The 20,635-nt window shown below is 36.6% G+C and overlaps 1 protein-coding gene across 4 annotated transcripts in view; it reads left to right on the top strand.

The window, feature by feature from the left end:
- The window catches only part of MVB12B (multivesicular body subunit 12B), a 470,401-nt gene that overhangs the window by 224,578 nt on the left and 225,188 nt on the right, over positions 1-20,635 (top strand). For all 4 annotated transcript variants that reach the window (XM_079928057.1, XM_079928058.1, XM_079928059.1 and 1 more), the window contains one exon: positions 14,419-14,460. The gene's annotated coding sequence lies outside the window, so the exon portion shown is untranslated. The remainder of the gene's footprint in view (positions 1-14,418; positions 14,461-20,635) is intronic.

The raw sequence follows: 20,635 nt of genomic DNA on the forward strand, positions 1-20,635 counted from the left end.
CTTATTATGAATATAATCATGAGTGCCAAGAGAGCGATGGGAAGGGGGACGTTAAGGAGGAGCCAGATATGGTTAATTCTCTGTTTTAGGAATACCATTCACTCCAGTATGTCAGAAGAGAGAGCAGAGGAGGGAGATGAGTTGGAAGAAAGCTGGCCTTACCAGCCACTGGGGTCACCCAGGGATGGTTCCATGAGCGTGTAACTTGTGCAGTCACACAGGGCCCTGCGCTCTAAAGAGGCCCACATTTGACTTAATGCTCTGCTTTTGCTATCCTGAGATTCTTAATAATTTTGTCTTTGAACTTGCGTTTTGTAAGTCAGGTCTGATGAGACTCGAGCGTGTGCATGATCAAAGGAGATTTGCACCGTATACCTGTCTGCCACAGATCCTTATGATGCCCTATGAGCACAGAATCTTGGTGGACCCACAGTCCATGGGGTCTTGCACGTTCATAACTGTTTGGTTGGTGGTCTTTATATTTGAAGGAGAGTTCACCCAGATCTAAAGTCTTTGGCCCATTTTTCCCCTTAAATATCTTAAAAATATTCCTCCATTTTTAAAACATAAAATGTTACTATCTAGAATCTTGCTGCCATCCAGATTTTCTTTTCCTTAAAAGTAACTTGGACCTCTAACTTGAATATGTAAAAGATTTTTACTTTATCTTTAAGGAACAATAATATCACTGAGCTAAGTGTTGGTGTTGACCATTCTAGATTAATTCTCATAGGACAGAGTGTACCCTTTCAATATTTAGATTCAGTCCTCTTGTATTTTAGGAAATATTTTAATTCAGTTTTTAAATATTCTGTTTCATTGTTTAGGCTTTGCTTTTAGGGCCTTCAATTATGCATATGTTGGATCTCCTTATCACCTAGTTTTGTTGAAGAGAGTGCCTACGGATTTTTTTCCTTTTGCTGCTACATTGATTTTCAGGGAATGTTTGGGGTTATTGAAAAACTACACTGATACCACAATCTCCATATGACTAGAATTCTCTTATTTTCTATATTTAATTATTTAATTTATCTGGGATTTATTCTGATGAACAGCATGAATTGGGGAATCTAGCCTTATTTTTTCTTTTTTAAAAAAAGCAGCCATAAATAAATAAATAAATAAAATGCTCCCAATCTTTAAAAAAAAAAAAAGCAGTTCCACTTTTTCTTATTATAAAAGTTATATGTACATATTGAAGGAAACAGAATAGATGAGCAAAAGGGAAAAAAGCTAATTATAATCCTTCCAGAGAGAACCATTTTAACATTTTGATCTATATGCTTCTAGGCATTTTTAAGTTGGCTGACCTTGGGCAAATTACTTAATATCCTTGAGATTTAGTACCATAATCTATGAAACGGGAGAAATAACATATTTCATTGACACTAATATGACATCAATTGTAAGAATTACGTTTTTTGCCACTAAGAAAGAAAAAAAACACTGCCAATTAAACTATGACACATAAGCAATTAATTTTAGGTAATGTTGATATATAAAAATTTAATCTTAGAATCAATTGAAAATGGTAATAATGACTTTATAGGACTCTTATAGAGATAAGATGACATAATGTATATAAAGTACGATAAATGATAATTACTATCATTCCATCATGTTAATATAGTGAAATTTTATTTATCTAGCCTCCTATTGTTGAATATCTAGGTTTTCTGTATTATAAACATTAATATATAATTCATTAATAAATAACTGCAAATGATCATAAACTATTAAATCTTAATGCTAACTGAGAAAGGCAAGTCAAAACAGCAATACTATTTAGCACTTTTCAGATTACTAGGATTCTTTCACATTAAAGAAAAATTAGGAAAACCTCAATATCTGACAATACAATGTAACTAAATAAATTGTGATTCAGTGGTAGTCTCAGCCATAAAAATAGGTGATTTACAAAGGTGAGCAATTAATAATGTCAAACGCTACAATTTATAATGAAAAACACAGTTATATATATCCGTGCACTTAGCAACAGGAGATACAAGAAGAGACAAAGCCAGCCAAATTAGTAGTAGGAGGCTTTAATTCACCTCTTTAAGTTCATGACATTTACATTAAAAAGTAATAATATAAAATACCTAGAACATAATTAATGAGGTAAGTCTAAAACATAATCACACTGACTAATCATTAAAAACAGTGACTGCACATTCCTTTCAAATGGTCCTATCAGTTTACAAAATTGACCATATATTAATTCAAAAAGAAAACAAAGGTAGGAATAGTGAGACAACATTCTCTGATCACAATCAGTATAAACAAAAATTAGTAACAGTACTCAAATGCAAAAAATATTTTTCTGCCTATAAAATTTTAAACTTTCAAACAATTCTTGGGTCAGAGAGAAATCAAACTCCAAACTTCAAAGTGTTTAGAAAATTGTGATAGTGAAAATCCTAAGTATTAGACCTATGAAATAGAGATAGAACAGTGATCAGAAGAAAATTTAGTCTAAAAAAATGAGAAGGAAGGAATCATCAAGAGAAAAGACACCAATGAATTAGAAAAGAGGAAAAAATACAGCACTACTAAATCAGGTGCTAGTTCTTTAGGGCAAAAACAATAATATATCAACGGTTTGGTAACCTAATCAAAAAATGAGAAAGTAAAAATACACAAAATAATCATGACAAGTGGAAAATCAGTACAAATAAACAAATATAAGCATTGTAAGAGACACTTTGCTAAACTTTTTGCAAAAACATTTGACAACTAGAAGAAATGGATACTTTTATTAGGAAAAAATAATTTATCAAAACTGACCCCAGAAGAGAAAGAAAGAATAAACAGACAAATTGCCATAGAGGAAAGAGAAAATGCTGTTAAATATTTACTCACTTCCTTGAAAAATAACCCATCCCAAACAGTTTTACAGGGGAATTCTACCAGTGTTTTAAGGGACAGATAATTCTAATACTACTTAAACTATTCCAGTGCCTAAAAAAAATATTTTTAATGTTCAAATTGTTTTTGTGAAGCAGAGATACACAGATGTACATACTCATCACATGTACATACATCTATGAATATTGATATAAAGTCCAAATTAAAATAGCAGAAAACAAAATACAACAGTGCTTCAAAACAAAACTAATACACTATGACCAGGTGTTTAGTATAGTAATGTAAGAATGGTTCAGTATTGTAAAATCTAATAGAATTACTTGAAATCTATTAAAATCAATATTTAAAAATGTATTACCTATTATGTAATAAAGCAAGTGTAGTAATATGTTCATGGTAGAATGTAAGTGATATATGCTTGTTCACACTGTAAGATTCTTTAAACTTTGGTATATGCTTGAAAAATTTTGTAATAAAATGTTGGGAAAATATCTATTAATATAATTCATCATATTAATAGGTCTAAGGAGAAAGATCATAAGACTATCTCCATGAACACTGAAAGGCATTTGACAAAATTCAGTATCTATTCTTAATTTTTAAAACATTTAATAAAGTAGAAAAAGATAGTTATTTCTTTAACATATAGACTCATTTCACCCCATAAGCCGGCATTACGCTTAATGGGAAAAACACTAAAAGCATTCCCATTAAAGTCAGGATAAAACAAAAATGTTCAATATCATATTGAACTATTATTTAGCATTGTTCTGGAAGAAGTAACCAATGTAATTAAAGAAAGATATTAGAGGTATGAAAATAAGAAAATGGGACATTAAATTATCTTTATTTGCAGATGATACAATGAGGTGATATGACTGTATAGCTGTAAAACCCAAGAGACTAAACTGAAAAACTATTATAAAAATAATATAGTTCAGTAATATAGTTGGGTACAAAATTAAGAGTCAAGAGTGTGTGTGTGTGTTTGTGTACATTCTTGATACTTCAAATGCTTAATATTTTATCATAATGAGAAATACGTGATATATGTGTAAATAAAACTTTGAAATACCGATGATGACTTTAAAAATGGAAAGTTATTGGTAGAACACTCAAAATGTAGATGTCAGTTCTTTTAAAATTAATTTACCATGTGATGGGATCCCACTGAAATGCCAACCGTATTATTTAATGAAACCAGATGATTTTAAAGTTCAGATAAAAACAAACCAAAATAGGAAACCAATTTTTTGTGTGTCAAAAATTAGAGGGAAATAGGGCACCAGATAATAAAATATATTTTGAGGATACATTAAGTACAGCAGTGCAGTGATGGTACTTGCATGTATAAAGAGATCAGTGGTACAGACTAAAAATTCAGAATTAGACCCAGATATGCACGGTGGTTTAGTATATGATAGAGGTGGCATTTCAAGTCAGTGTGAGAAAGATTGATCATTCAGTAATAAATCCTGAGATAACTGGATAGTTACCTGGGGAAAAAAGTTAGATCCCTAGTTTGTACCTTACACCAAAATAAATTTTAGGTGGGTCAGAGATTTAAATATGGGAATTGAAAGCATAAGCCACAGATGAATGTTTTTATAATCTTGGAATGGCAAAGGCTTAGTAAGTATGACAAAAACCCAAAAGCCATAAGAAGATTGATAAATTCAACTACCTCTTAAAAAATCTGTAAGGCAAAAACCATCAGAAGCTAAATCTCAAGAAACTACAGACCGGTGGTGGGGGGAATTATTTCTAACTCATATCACAGAGAGCCAGGTTCTCTAACATATAAAGCATTCCTAAGGAATGGAAAGAATAAGAACAACCACCCCGTAGGGGGAAAATGTACAAGGGTTTTAAAGCATGCATTCTCAAGGAGTGTAATAGACCTTCAAGGGGGCAAAAATTGATTCGATTCTTGGGGGGTGAAATATCTTAGATATTACAATGGTTTGTGGCCATCCAGAGTCAACTCTAAGGAATAAATCTTATTCCTTAAAATAATTTTTAAATTAATAAAATTAATTAAAGTTTTCTCCTTATGAGGTTGATAATGAAAAACAGTTAAGAAATATGAATTTAATCAAATAGTTGGCAGAAAAGGAAATATAGATGGTTGTTGATCACATAAAAATATGCTCACACTAAAACTTTACAGAAGTGTTCGAAGCAGCATTATTCATAATAGCCAGATGGTTGAAACAGCCCAAATGTCCATCAACGGATGAATAAAGAAAATATGATATATTCATGCAATGGGATATTAGACAAAAGGAAGGAAGGAAGTACTGATACATGCTACATCATGGATGAACCTTGACAACACTATGCTAAGGGAAAGAAGCTGGTCACAACAGACCACATATTATATGATTTTATTTATGTGAACTGTCCAGAAAAGGCGAATCTATAGAGACAGAAAGTACATTGGTGGTTGTTTAGGGTTGCGGGTGATGGGGTTTTTGGGAGATGATAGCTAAAGGATACAGGGTTTCTTCTTGGGGTGATGGAATGTTCTAAAATTGTGGCAATGGTTGTACAACTCTGTGAATATACTAAAAGGCACTTTTAATGGGTGAATTTTATGGCATGTGAATTATATCCACTGAACCTGTTACCCCCCCGCCCCCAAAAATAGATCAGTAGTAGTGGTTCTTAGTCTTTCTTTGGAATGGGCCACTTTGGGATCTCTTAAAAGCTATGGATACCCTTCCAGAAAAATTCACACGTGCAGGAAAATTTGCATTTAATTTCAGTGAGTCTAAGGACCCCCTAGAGTCCCTAGGAGTCCTGGTGGCTCAGATTAAGAACTTCTGCTGCAAAATATCTAGTGATATGGAAATATATTTATTAATTGTCATTAAGTATACAATGCTGGTTCTTCAAGATAGAATGATTAGAATGAATTCATTTCTGTGTTGTGTGCATGCGTGCATTGAGGAGAATTAGCATCTGCAGAATATCAGCTCTTCCCAATCTGGAACATTTCTCATTTATTCTTATACGTTTCTCATTTATTCAGGTCTCCTTTTATGTAAAGTTTTATGGTTCTCTTCATATGTCTGCACATTTTTTTGGTTGTTTAATAATTTGGGTTGCTTTTTTGAATTGTACGTTTATTCCAATATTGCTTTATAAATTTTTATTGCTGCCACGTTTATTTTTTAAGCTGCTACCTTACCGAACTTTATTAGTTTTTTAACGTCTCTGTTTTTAAAAAATTTTCAAAACGTAAATATCATTATTTTTTTCTGAATACAAAAGTAATACATGTTCATCATTTAAAAATTCAGACAATTTAAAAGAAAGTGAAAGTACCTCAATAGTTCTACCCCTAGGAGTAACCACTTTTCTTAGTTCTAAGTATTTTTCAATTAATTTTTTCTGAGTTCTAAGAATTTTTCAGTTAATTATCCAGGATTTCCCAGATAGAAAAATCATATCATCTTTAATGTGTGATAAGGATAATGTTTTGAGGATATTAAACCAATGCTTTTTCTTTAAAAAAAAAAGGTCTTAATTATGAGATATTTCAAATTCACAAAAAATAACAGGAAATGATCTAACAGATATCCATTTTACCATCATCAGAGTTTTGGAGTCCCGCGCATCCTTTTCTTACCCTCCTTCCCCCAAGGACATCACTCTCCTTAAGTCGGTGGGCATCATTCTCATATGTTTACAACAAATAATATACAGAATTCTTTGGGGTATTTTAAGTTTACATGAATAGTAGCATATTGTCCATATCTTTTTAAAGCCCTATTTTGAGATTTACTCATGTTGATGTATATAGGTTTAGTTGTTTTTTGTTTGTTTGCGGTACGTGGGCCTCTCACTGTTGTGGCCTCTCCCGTTGTGGAGCACAGGCTCCGGACGCCCAGGCTCAGCGGCCATGGCTCACGGGCCCAGCTGCTCCGCGGCATGTGGGATCTTCCCGGACCAGGGCACGAACCCGTGTCCCCTGCATCGGCAGGCGGACTCTCAACCACTGCGCCACCAGGGAAGCCCTATAGGTTTAGTTTATTCATTTTATCTGCTTGCTAGTATTTCATTGTATGAATATTTTTCCATTTCCCTTCTAAGGTACAGTTGTTTCCATTTTTAAACTATTACATATAGTGCACGATAAACATTCTTACCCACGTCTTCTTAGATACATGGGAAAAAATTTATCTCGTGTATCTACATGGAAGTGGAATTGCTGAGTCACAAGGCATCTTTAACTCAACTAGGTCCAGTATTATCAAAATATCTCCAATGTGACTGGACCAGTTTACACTCCCACCAGCACTGTATAAGAGTGCTTATTTCCTTGCATCCTCTCCATCACCAGGTATCATCTGATTTTTAAGTTTTGCTGCTCAATGGATGTGAAATATATCTCATTGTTGCTTTAATTACATTTTCCTGGTTATCTGTGGGGTTACAGAGCTTTTTACGTACTTATTTACTATTTGGGTTTCCTCTTGGAATTGCCTGTTTCTAGCCTTTGCCAATTTCCCCATTTTCCCCTCATTGATTTGTAAAGGTTCATTATATATTGTGGACACTAATATTTTGTTGCAGATAGTTTCTCTCAGACTGTGGTTTGTCTTTCATTTTGTTTGTTATATCTTTTATTGTATACAAATATTTTATTTGTGTATACTGAAATTTATTAATGTTTGCCATTGTGGTTAGCACTTTTTCTGTCTTGCTTAGGAAATCCTTCCCACCCCAATGTCATAAACACTTGTTCCTATATTTATTTCCAAAAGTTTCAAGATTTTGCAACTTAGTAGTCTTTAATCCACCTGGAATTTATTTTTTTATATGATGTGAGGAAGGGATCTAATTTTATAATCTCTTCATAGGGATAACAAATCATCCCAGTGTTGTTTTTCCTCTTTATTTTAGAAAATTTCAAACATAAAAAATAGTACAGAGAATAGGATAATAAACCTCATGTACTCATCACCCAGCTTCAACAATAATCTAATCATGGCCAGTCTTGTTTCATCCATACCTTCAATCATTCTCTCTCCTAAATTATTTTGAAGCAAAGCCAGACGTCATATAATTTCATCTGTAAATATTTAAGCATGAATCTTTAAAAGATCAGATCTCTTTTTTTTTTTTTTGCGTTACGCGGGCCTCTCACTGTTGTGGCCTCTCCCGTCGCGGAGCACAGGCTCCGGACATACAGGCCCAGCAGCCATGGCCCACGGGCCCAGCCGCTCCGCGGGACCGGGGCACGAACCCGCGTCCCCTGCATTGGCGGGCGGACTCTCAGCCACTGCGCCACCAGGGAAGCCCCAAGATCAGGTCTCTTTTTAACCCCAATAACATGATTACATCTAAAAAAACCCCAATTTCCTCAACATCAGTAAGCAAATTTCTACAAATTATATCACAGTTTTCTTTTTGCAGTTGATTTGAAACAGGATCCAAATAGAGTCCATATATCAATATTACAGTTGGTTGAATGTTTCCTTACTCTATTTTAATATATATGTATCTCCTTCCTCTTTTCTTCCCCCTCAAAGTTATTTATTAAAGAAACTCGACTTGGTTCTGTACTGATTCCCACATTCTGGCTTTTTCTGATTGCATCTTTGTGGTTTCATTTAGCATGTTCTTCTGCCCCTGTGTTTCCTGTAAACAGTTAGAGACTCGATTAGATTCAGCTTTGACATTTGGTAAGAATACTTCATATAGGATCTTTGTACTTCCACTAGCAGGTACATAAAGTCTAACTTCAGATTTTTGGGATGTTAACAACCACTGATGTTCCTAGATCCGTTATTTCATTAGGGCTTGAAAAATGGCAATATTCTAATTCCATCACTCCTTTATCATTTATTATAGCATCATTTATTAAATAGTCCATCCTTTGGCCCCTCTTTCGTGCCAGTCCCTTATATGTGTGGGTCAGTTTCCAGGTTCTCTTTTCTGTTTGTCTGTCGTGGCACTAATGTCACATTATTTAAATTACTTCAGCTTCATAATAAGTCTTCATATCTGGCAGGAAAATACATCACTGAATAATCAGCTTATACACACATAACAAAAAAAGAGCTATTCTTGACTCTTTATGATTCCATATATATTTTGGGACCAGCTCACCAAGTTCCATGAAAAACTCTCTTGTTTTGGAATGGCACTGCATCAAATCTATACATAAAGTTAGGGAGAATTTCCATCTTTATGATAGTGAGTTTTAACATCTACTAATGTGACTTTTCTATCCATTTATTTAGGCTTTTTATATACTTCAATGAAGTTTTATAATTTTCTCTTTAAAGTTCTTGCAAATCTTATAGATTTTGTTATTGTGAGTGGTATCTTTAAAAATTACATTTTCTAGCTTTCTGTTGCTGGTGTGTAGGAATGCAGTCGACTTCTGTATATGGAATTTGTGTTTATCAGGCTTGCCTAACTATTCTGATAATTTGTTGGTAGATTTTCTTGGAATTTTTTCAAATGTAGCTGATGATTTTTTAAATCTGGCAATAATGACAATTCTATCATTTTCAATCCATATGCCTTTTTTCTCTTATTAATTGTATTTGTCTAGTATAACATTGAATATAAGTGGTGATAGCAGTCATTTTTTAGTTGTTTCTGAATTTAATAGAAATGCTTTTTGCTATTCAGCACTAATTATCATGTCTATTACAACTTTTCTATTGGGGGGGGCTTTATTTTTGTCCAGCTTTATTGAGATATAATTGATATGTAACACTGTGTAAATTTAAGGCGTACAATGTGATGATTTGAAGCATGTATATATTGCAAAATGATTATCACAGTAAAATTAGTTGACACATCACCTCACACAATTACCATTTTTGTTGTGGTGGTGGTGGTAATGAGTACATTTCAGATCAATTCTCTTAGCAACTTTCAAATATACCATACAGTGTTGTTAACTATAGTCATCATGTTGTACATTTGATCCCCAGATCTTATTCATCTTATAGCTGAAAGTTTGTACCCTTTGACCAATAAATACCCCTTATGAGACCAGGTAAGCTCCTCTTTGTTCTCTAGATAACTTTTCTTAGATTAGCATTCAGTATTATCACATGCTTTTCCCCACATTTGTTGAGATGATAATACAGTTTTTCTCCTTTAATATATTACTGGGCTAATTACATTAATATTTTAAATGCTAAACTATCCGTTCATTCCTCAAATAATCTCTACTTGTTATGTTTTTGCCTTGTTTTTCACTCATTATTCAATTTAATATTTTACTTAGGATTTTTGCATCTATACCCATAAGTAAGACTGTCTTTTAACATGCAGTCCTTGTAGCCTGCTTGTTTGTTTTAGTATTAATGTTGTACCAGGTTCCTAAAATGTGTAAAGGAGCTTTCTCTCTTTTTGTATTCATTAGAATATGTTGTAAAGAATTAAAATTTGCTATTCCTTGAAGTTTTGATAACTCCTGCTTATAAAATCATCTGTGCCTAATAATTTTGTTTTATTTTATTTTTGTGGGTAGAATCTAAAATACTGAAATAATTTTATTAATGATTAAAGATCTGTTCAGGTTTATCCTCTCTTCCTGGATCAGTTTTGTAAATTACACTTACCTATGAAATCATTCAATTTTTTAATATATTATAAAATTCTTTGTAGTATCTTCATATGATTTATTATATTTGAAATTGTCTCCCTCCTTTTCATTCTTAATATTGTTTATTTGTGCTTTTTCTCTTTTTTCTTGATAAATCATGCTAGAAATTTATATATTTTATTAAATTTTGCAAAGAACCAATTTATGGTCTTTTTAATTTCATTGTTATCAGAGTATATTGTCTGCATGATATTGGAGTTTCTAAGAGTAGTCTGATCTAGAAGTTGACTATTTTTATAACTGTTCCATAGATGCTTTAAAAATTGATTATTCTCTAAAATTTGAGTGCAGGGTTCTAAACAGCTTTTATAAGTTTGAGCTTGTTAACTGTGTTGTTCAAATCTTTATTACTAATTTTATTTTTCATCTGCTTGAAATATAAATAAGAGAGAGTACATTATCTCTGTTTGGGCTTCCCTGGTGGCGCAGTGGTTGAGGGTTCGCCTGCTGATGCAGGGGACGCGGGTTCGTGCCCCGGTCCGGGAAGATCGCACATGCCGCGGAGCGGCTGGGCCCGTGAGCCATGGCCGCTGAGCCTGCACATCCGGAGCCTGTGCTCCGCGACGGGAGGGGCCACGGCGGTGAGAGGCCCGCGTACCGCAAAAAAAAAAAAAAAAAAAAAAAACTCCCTGTTTGATTGTGGATGTGTCTGCAATTTCAGTATTTTGCTTTATGTATTTTGAGGTTGTTATTAGATGCAAACAGGTTTAGGATTCTTGAATCTTCATTGCTTCTTATCACTATACAACATCACTATTAGTGCTTTTGCCTCAAAGTCTATTTTGCCAGATCTTAATATAAGCTACACCAGCTCTTAAATTATTTTTATTATATTTCTCTAACATAACATTTCCTGTTTTTTTACTTTCAACCTTTCTGAGATGTAATCTTATACTGTGAATAGCTGTCTGCTCTCCCCATCTCCCACCCTGCCCCAATCTAAGCATCTTTGTCTTTTAACTGGCAGGGTTAGTCCATTTTTGTTTACTTTGAATACTAACATATATTTCTACCATCTTATTTTGTTCTCTCTCTTTGCCATATTTTTTCTTTATTTATTCTTTCCCCCCCAATTTTCTGCCCTCTATTTGATTGGTGAGATTTCTTTATTCCCTCCCTTCCTTTTTTGCAATGGTTTGTAACACTGTTTCTCTGCTCGGAAGTTATGCTGAAGTTTTTATGATGCATGCTTGAATTACCAAAGTCTAAAGTTAATGAATATCTATACCCTTGTCCCAAACTGTTCAGGGATCTGATAACCACTCCCACTATCACACATTGTCCATGTTATTCTTATCTAGAAATTTAATTCCCCATTTTTTTTTTCATTTTAAGCTAAAATGAAAGCTAAAACAGATTTATTTGGTAATCTAAAGTGGATTATATATTGCTACCAATTAATTTTTTAATTGAAATATAGTTAATTAATTTCACATTGTTTTAAATCTTCTCCAAATTAAGTCTCTATTTAATATCTAGACTCCTCACCTCAGGGCTACTGAACTTCAGTTTGTACAGCCCTGGCTTTTGAAAATAGCTCTATTTTTCACAACTTGACAGTCATTTATGTGTATTTGTGTGTATGGGCAGGGAATGAATAGGTCTGTATTTTGAAATATTGTAGAATATTTTATATAGGATTTCTAGGAAGATTCTAGGTGATAGCAGAAAGGGATACCACATCATCTCAGTTTGCCATATTAAATGGCACTCCAGATTTTTTTGGCATTTATATATGTCAACTTAGAGAAAATATAGTTTGTGGATTTTTTTTTAACACAAAGAATATCATATTATAATGAACATTGCGGTGCATGTGTCTTTTTGAATTATAGTTTTCTCAGGGTATATGCCCAGTAGTGGGATTGCTGGATCATATGGTAGTTCTATTTTTAGTTTTTTAAGGAACCTCCATACTGTTCTCCATAGTGGCTGTATCAATTTACATTCCCACCAACAGTGCAAGAGGGTTCCCTTTTCTCCGCACCCTCTCAATGTTCATTGCAGCACTATTTACAATAGCCAGGTCATGGAAGCAACCTAAATGCCCATCGAATGAATGGATAAAGAAGTTGTGGTACATATATACAATGGAATATTACTCAGCCATAAAAAGGAACGAAATTGAGTCATTTGTTGAGACGTAGATGGATCTAGAGACTGTCATACAGAGTGAAGTAAGTCAGAAAGAGAAAAACAAATATTGTATATTAATGCATGTATGTGGAACCTAGAAAAATGGTCCAGATGAGCCGGTTTGCAGGGCAGAAGTTGAGACACAGATGTAGAGAACAAACGTATGGACACCACGGGGGGAAAACTGCGGCAAGGTGGGAATGGTGGTGTGCTGAATTGGGCGATTGGGATTGACATGTATACACTGATGTGTATAAAATTGATGACTAATAACCTGCAGTATGAAAAAAAAAGAATATCATATTATATATACAATACTGTATCTTTCTTCTGTGGGTTATGAGCATCTTTCCCATCAATATCTCTACATCAAACTGATTCATTTTAACTATTGTGGTGTATTGTATAGTATGGATTTAGTATAATTTATTCAACCACATTCTGTTTGATGGACAATTAGCTTATTTCCAGGTTTTGCTTTCATAGGGAAAGCTGCAGTCAAAGTCACTTGCAGGCTCCCATGGAGTGTGTGCCAATATTTCTCCAAGGTAGAAGCAAAGATGTGGAATTGTCATGTTACAGGGTACATTTTTTATTTTTGGTCCTGCGCAAATGCCCTTCAAAGTGGGAATGGCATTTTATATACATTTTCATATATATTTACATATTCCTCTCATAAGGTATGAATTTATTATCCCCATCCTGCCAACACTTGTTATACTCTAACTTTAAAAAATTTGCTAGGGGGCTTTCCTGGCGGTGCAGTGGTTGAGAGTCCGCCTGCCGATGCAGGGGACATGGGTTCGTGCCCCGGTCCGGGAGGATCCCACATGCCATGAAGCGGCTGGGCCCGTGAGCCATGGCCGCTGAGCCTGCGCGTCCGGAGCCTGTGCTCCACAACAGGAGAGGCCACAGCAATGAGAGGCCCTCGTACCGCAAAAAAAAAAAAAAAAAAAAAAAAAAAATTGCTAAACTAATGAGTGAAAAATAGTATCTTTTTATTTTACTTTGCAATTAATCCCTTGATTACTAGTGAAATGAAACATCCTTTTAAATGTGATTACTGATGATTTATATGTTTTTTCCTGTGAATTGCCTGTTCATATCCTTTGTCCAGTTTCTATTGTTCATTTTTTTCTTGATGACTGGTAAGAATTCTTTATTCATTCTTGATCCTAGTCCTTTGTCTCTTAAATAGGTTGTCAGTATTTTTTAAAATAAATAAATTATTTATTTGGCTGCATTTATTTATTTATTTGTTCGTTGCTGCATGTGGGCTTTCTCTAGTTGTGGTGAGCGGGGCCTACTCTTCTTTGCGGTGTGTGAGCTTCTCATTGTGGTGGCTTCTCTTGTTGCACAGCACGGCCTCTAGGTGTGCAGGCTTCAGTAGTTGTGGCACGCGAGCTCAGTAGTTGTGGCTCGCGGGCTCTAGAGCGCAGGCTCAGTAATGGTGGTACACGGGCTCAGTTGCTCCGCGGCATGTGGGATCTTCCCAGAGCAGAGATCGAACCCATGTCCCCTACATTGGCAGGCGGATTCTTAACCACTGTGCCACCAGGGAAGTCCCACGTTATCAATATTTTTAACACATTTGTCACTGTTCAAAAACTTTTGTGGTGTCATCTGTCACACAGAATTATGGCTTATAATGTAGTCAATTTATTAAACTTTGCCTTTAGGTTTTGTGCTTTATCTAAGAAGCAGCACATACCCCAAGTTGATAATACATTCTCCTATATTTCTTCTAATACAGTTGTTTTGTGTTTATCTTTCAGGACTTTAATCCATTGGAACATTTTCCTTGTGGATAGCGTGAGGTAAGGATCTAATTTTATTTTTTCCAAATGTGAGGCAGTTTTCCCAGTATCATTTATTGAATGGCACATAATTTCTTTATGCATTTGACGTTAATCTAAATAAATCTATTTATTTAGATTAATAAACCAATGGACAAGATATACCTGAATTTTCTACTCAGTTCTGTTATCTGTCAATTTTTCTTTTCCTACTCCAATGTCATGCCACTTTAATTTCTATAATTTTACAAAATTATGAATCTTGTAGAACAAAAAATAGATTATGTTTAATATTTACCTTGCCAATTCATATACATTTGCTCTTCCGTATTAATTTTAGAATCAGCTTATAAAATTCCATGAAAATCCTATTGAGTTGCAATTGATATTACATTGACTTTTAAAAAATTTTATTGGAGTATAGTTGATTTACAATGTTGTGTTAGTTTCAGGTGTACAGCAAAGTGATTCGGTTATATATATACATATATTCATTCTTTTTCAGATTATTTTCTTATATAGGTTATCACAGAATATTGAGTAGGGTTCCCTATGCTATACAGTAGGTCCTTGTTGGTTATCTATCTTATATAGTAGTGTGTGTATATTAATCCCAAATTCCTGATTTATCCCTCCCCCCTCCATGTTTCCCCTTTGCTAACTGCAAGTTTGTTTCCATATCTGTAAGTCTGTTTCTGTTTTGTAAATAAGTTCATTTGTATCATTTTTTAAAATGAGATTCCACATATGAGTGATACCATATGATATTTGTCTTTCTCTGACTTACTTCACTTAGTATGATAATTTCTGGGTCCATCCATGTTGCTGCAAATGGCATTATTTCATTCTTTTTTATGGCTGAATAATATTCCATTGTTTATACATACCACATCTTCTTTATCCATTTCTCTGTCGATGGACATTTAGGTTACTTCCATGTCTTGGCTATTATTATAGTGCTGCAGTGAACATTGGGGTGCATGTATCTTTTCAAATTAAGGTTTTCTCCAGATATATGCCCAGGAGTGGGATTGCTGGATCATATGGTAGTTCTACTTTTATTTATTTATTTATTTATTTATTTATTTATTTATGGCTGCCTTGGGTCTTCGTTGCTGTGTGCGGGCTTTCTCTAGTTGCAGCGAGCGGGGGCTACTCTTCGTTGCATGCGCAGGCTTCTCATTGCGGTGGCTTCTCTTGTTGTGGAGCATGGGCTCTAGGCACACGGGCTTCAGTAGTTGTGGCACATGGGCTCAGTAGTTGTGGCTTGCGGGCTCTAGAGCACAGGCTCAGTAGTTGGGAAGCATGGGCTTAGTTGCTCTGTGGCATGTGGGATCTTCCCAGACCAGGGCTCAAACCAGTGTCCTCTGCACTGACAGGCAGATTCTTAACCACTGTACCATCAGGGAAGTCCCCTATTTTTAGATTTTTTTTTTTTTTTTTTTTAAAGGAACTTCAATACTGTTCTCCATAGTGTTTGTACCAATTTATATTACCTCAAACAGTGTAGGAGGGTTCCCTTTTTTCCACACCCTCTCCAGCTTATATCGTTTGTAGACTTTTTTTTTTTTGCGGTATGCGGGCCTCTCACTGTTGTGGCCTCTCCTGTTGCAGAGCACAGGTTCCAGACGGGCAGGCTCAGCGGCTATGACTCACGGGCCCAGCCGCTCCACGGCATGTGGGATCTTCCGGGACTGGGGCACGAACCCATGTCCCCTGCATCGGCAGATGGACACTCAACCACTGCGCCACCAGGGAAGCCCCATGTAGACTCTTTTTTTTTTTTTTTTTGGCTGTACGCGGGCCTCTCACTGCTGTGGCCTCTCCCGTTGCGAAGCACAGGCTCCGGACGCGCAGGCTCAGCGGCCATGGCTCACGGGCCCAGCCGCTCCGCAGCATGTGGGATCTTCCCGGACCGGGGCATGAACCTGCGTCCCCTGCATCGGCAGGCGGACTCTCAACCACTGCGCCACCAGGGAAGCCCCATGTAGACATTTTGATATGACCGTTCTGACTGGTGTGAGGTGATACCTCATTGTAGTTTTGATGTGCATTTCTCTGATAGTGACGTTGAGCAACTTTTCATGTGCTTTTTGGCCATCTGTATGTCTTCTTTGGAAAAATGTCTATTTAGATCTTCTGCCCATTTTTTGATTGGGTGGTTTGGTTTTTTGACATAGAGCTGCATGAGCTGTTTGTATATTTTGGAGATTAATGGCTTTGTTTGCAAATATTTTCTCCCATTCTGTGAGTTGCCTTTTCATTTTGTTTATGGTGTTCTTTGCTGTGCAGAAGCTTTTAAGTTTAATTAGGTCCCATTTGTTGATTTTTGTTTTTATTTTCATTACTCTAGGAGGCGGATCCCAAAAGATATTGCTGCGATTTATGTCAAAGAAAGAGTGTTCTGCCTCTCTTTTCCTCTAAGAGTTTTATAGTGTCTGGCCTTACATTAATATTACATTGACTTTAAATTGAGGGAGAATTTCTTTTATTTTGAATTTCTTTTATGCTTTGAGCTTTTTATTTGTTCAAACATTCACTGTAAACTTTTTATTTTATTGCATTTAAGTGAGAAAATGTAGCCTTCCAACAATAAATATTTAATGAGCACCTACATCATAGCAGCCACTGTGCCAGGCACTGAGGATCAGTGCAGACAAGACATTACATGTTCTCTACCCTCATGTGGCTTAAACTTCCTACCTTTTGAAAGGTATTAAGATTTCCTTTGTGGGCTAGAAAAATGCTTCACTTTTAAAAACGCTAAGTGGAATGTGTTAAAATTATGTATTCCATATATGTAGATTACATATTTGAAATATATCTAGTAAATAACCTTATTAATGAAATTATTCATATCGTCCATATTTTTATTTCTTTTTGCCTACTTGATTTGACAAAGACAAAGTGATGCAATAATATTAAGGTATCCCATTAAGACTGATTTTTCCAAATTCATCTTGGTATTTCTAATTGCTTTTGCTATGTATATTGCTTTTTAAAAAATACCATTTATTAGATTTTTTAATAAAGTAAATGTTAAAGAATATCCCATAGCCCCACCATCAACATAATCCTTAACAATTCCCAAAACACACTAAAACACACACACACGCGCGCGTGCACACACACACACACACACACACACACACACAGTTAAGAAATTCAAATTGTACAGAAAACAAAAACTCAAGTTTCCTGCTTCACTATCCCTCCTCCCAAAGGGAGCCAGTGTTGACAGTTTGGGAGATTTCGCTGAGATCACCTTCTTTCCCTCCAGTATTGTCCCACAGAGCCTTGTGTTTCTGGATCCCCAGTGATGAACTGAAAGTGGGCCCTCTCTAATGACACAGCCTCCATGGTGTCTTGGAGCAGGTGTTTTCAGAGCTGTGCCCAAGCTCCTGTTGCCAATGCCTCTTGCTTTGAAATTGCTTAGGCCTAGGATAGCTGCCTTCTAGAGTGGTGCTTCCCAGTCACTTGTGTGCACACAGATCCCTAGAGATACGGATAAAAAGCAGATTCTGATTCAGTGGGTTTAGGGGAAGACCTGAGACTCTGCATTTATAACAGGCTCCCGGGTAGCACCCTGTTGGTTCACAGGCCACACTTTGAGTAGCAAGACCCTATCATTAAACTTGGTTGCACTTTGGAATCCCCTGGGGAGTTTTATAAAATGTGGATGCCTTGGTACCACCCCCAGAAATTCTGATTTCAGTGGTTGGTTTGTGGTCTGTACATGGGGAAGTTTGAAAGCTCTCCAGGTAATGCTAATACTCAGCAAAGTGTGAGAAGCACTGTTCCAGAGAAGCTTTCTTCCTCACCTGCACACTTTGCTTTTCCTGTAAAATTACTCTCAGCAGATGCCTGAGCGGGAGCTGCGATTGAAGCTTCTGTAACCTGTTCCCCTGGGGTGCTAGTGAGATCCAGGATCTCTCCCTTGTGCTTTTCAGGGCACAGCCTTCACTTTGGGATGGCCCAGGCCTCGAGGAAACTTTTTACTTTATCTTTTTCTGCACTTGTGGGGGTCTGTCCCTACAGTTCCGTGCTCCTGTGTGTTTCCTTTCTCCTTTCAGTAAGGCACTGGTTTTGTCTTGTGGAATCTCCCAGAGTGAGAGATAATGAAATCAGAAAGTTCTGGCTATGCTAAAAGCATCCACTGAGCAAACAAATCTTGCCCCGTCTTTGCTTCCTAAATTGGGCAGTCCTGCCCAGGAGATGTTCTCCGCCAAGCAGCATCTAACCTAGGCCTGCCTCCATCTGTCATTGTCTCACCTGCCCCCTTTAGTTTGCCTTATCTCTGCAGTACCTTCCCTTAGAAAACGTGGTTCTCAAAGTGAGGTCCCCGGTGGCAGCCTCGGTATCACCTGGGAATTGGTTAGAAATTCAGAATTCTCAAACAACAGCTCCACCCTGAGGCTGGGGCACGGAAACCAGTGTTTTTTCAAGCCCTGCGGGGATTCTTATGTCTGCTCAAGCTTGAGAACCCTTGCCCAAGACCATCAGTGTCATGCTGGCTGATTTATTTCATCTGGGGTGGCGCTCAAGCCTCACTATGTGATTCTAATCCCAGGTGACTCTAATGTGCAGCCAGGACTGTGAACCCTGCTTCGGGGAGTCCTAATTCCTGAGATTTATCAGGCCATTCTCTCAGGGGCTAGGTAATAACTTGATCTCCAGCTACAGTGGTCCTGTGACCTTGAAATTCACCTTGTGATGCTTCTAGTATTTTGTGCCGATATTCTTCCTCTTCCCTCTGCAATTTGCATGGATTCTCTGTAACTCGTTGGTTTAGATGCCCCAGTGTCTAAGGGGAGAGGTCTTAATTGCTCCAGTGATATACTCTGTGTGTGTGTGTGTGTGTGAGTGTGTGTGTGTGTGTGAGTGTGTGTGTGTGTGTGTGTGTGTGAATAAGAGGCCATCTCCCAATGGTGTCCTGGATGTGATTCCCTTAGGGAGACTCGTCGTAGTCTCCCTCTGAGATCTTGCTTCTCTTCCTTTGGTAAGTTTCCTCAAGCACCATTTCTGGTGTAGCAACAGTGAAGACATGACCCCTTCTCTAATGCTGTGTTTACCTTTTCCTCTCATACTCGTCTATTCTGCCTTCAAGATCATATTTTCCATCTCATATCCATCCAGTCTGGTCCCAAGGTCTTAATCTTTCTCTTCCTCCAGCTTAGTGGAGCTGCTTTTAATTGTTTCCTTTTTTCCACTGCTCCTGATCCGGTAATTCATCTGAGGGATACTTTTCTCTGTATACCTTGATTTTCTGGACAACTTAATTCTTAGAGACAGAGTTCTCCAACAACAGGCATCTTTACCTCCTTCTGTAGGTTTTGGGTTTGCACTAACTTTATTGAGTTGTTCTCTATGAACCTAGGAAGATAACACCTCTCTTTATAAGACTCCCTTTTCCTTTTTATTTGTCCATTAATAAAATATGCTGTTCTTCTGAGAATAAATCCTCAGTTTGGATCTCTAAAGTTCAAGGCCATGATATTTCAGAGCTAACTCTAGACTACATGGTGGGGTACGTGACCCCTAAGAGCCTGTGGAGAAGCCACATAAATGCACTTGCTTTGGCCCTGAAGGTACCATAAGACAACATAAAAGGGCCTGGGGTTTCGGCAGCCTACTTATACTGTCTGTGTTAGCCTCATACTAACAATATAAAGTGAGGGCTCACACGTGTACGTTTGTGTAGCATGCATGGAACTTGGGTGCAGGATAAATTTTTCTTTTATTTTTATTTTTTAAATGGGATTTTTTAAAAAAAATTATATTTATTTATTTTTGGTTGCATTGGGTCTTCATTGCTGCACATGGGCTTTCTCTAGTTGCATTGAGCGGGGGCTACTCTTTGTTGCGGTGCATGGTCTTATTACGGTGGCTTCTCTTGCTGTAGAACACAGGCTCTAGGCATGCGGGCTTCGGTAGTTGGGGCTCGAGGGCTCTAGAGCGCAGGCTCAGTAGTTGTGGCACAAGGGCTTAGTTGCTCCGTGCCATGTGGGATCTTCCCGGACCAGGGAATCGAACCCATGTCCCCTGCATTGGCAGGCGGATTCTTAAACCACTGCGCCACCAGGGAAGTCCCGGGTGCAGGATAAATTTTATTTAAGAAACAATGAAAGCAAAAAGTAATTGTTCCTCCCCTTACTGTCTAAAAAGGTCAGCATGGTAGGCTGAATAATGCTATCCC

Source organism: Stenella coeruleoalba (genome assembly GCF_951394435.1).
Source record: "Stenella coeruleoalba genome assembly, chromosome: 7".
NCBI lineage: Eukaryota > Metazoa > Chordata > Mammalia > Artiodactyla > Delphinidae > Stenella > Stenella coeruleoalba.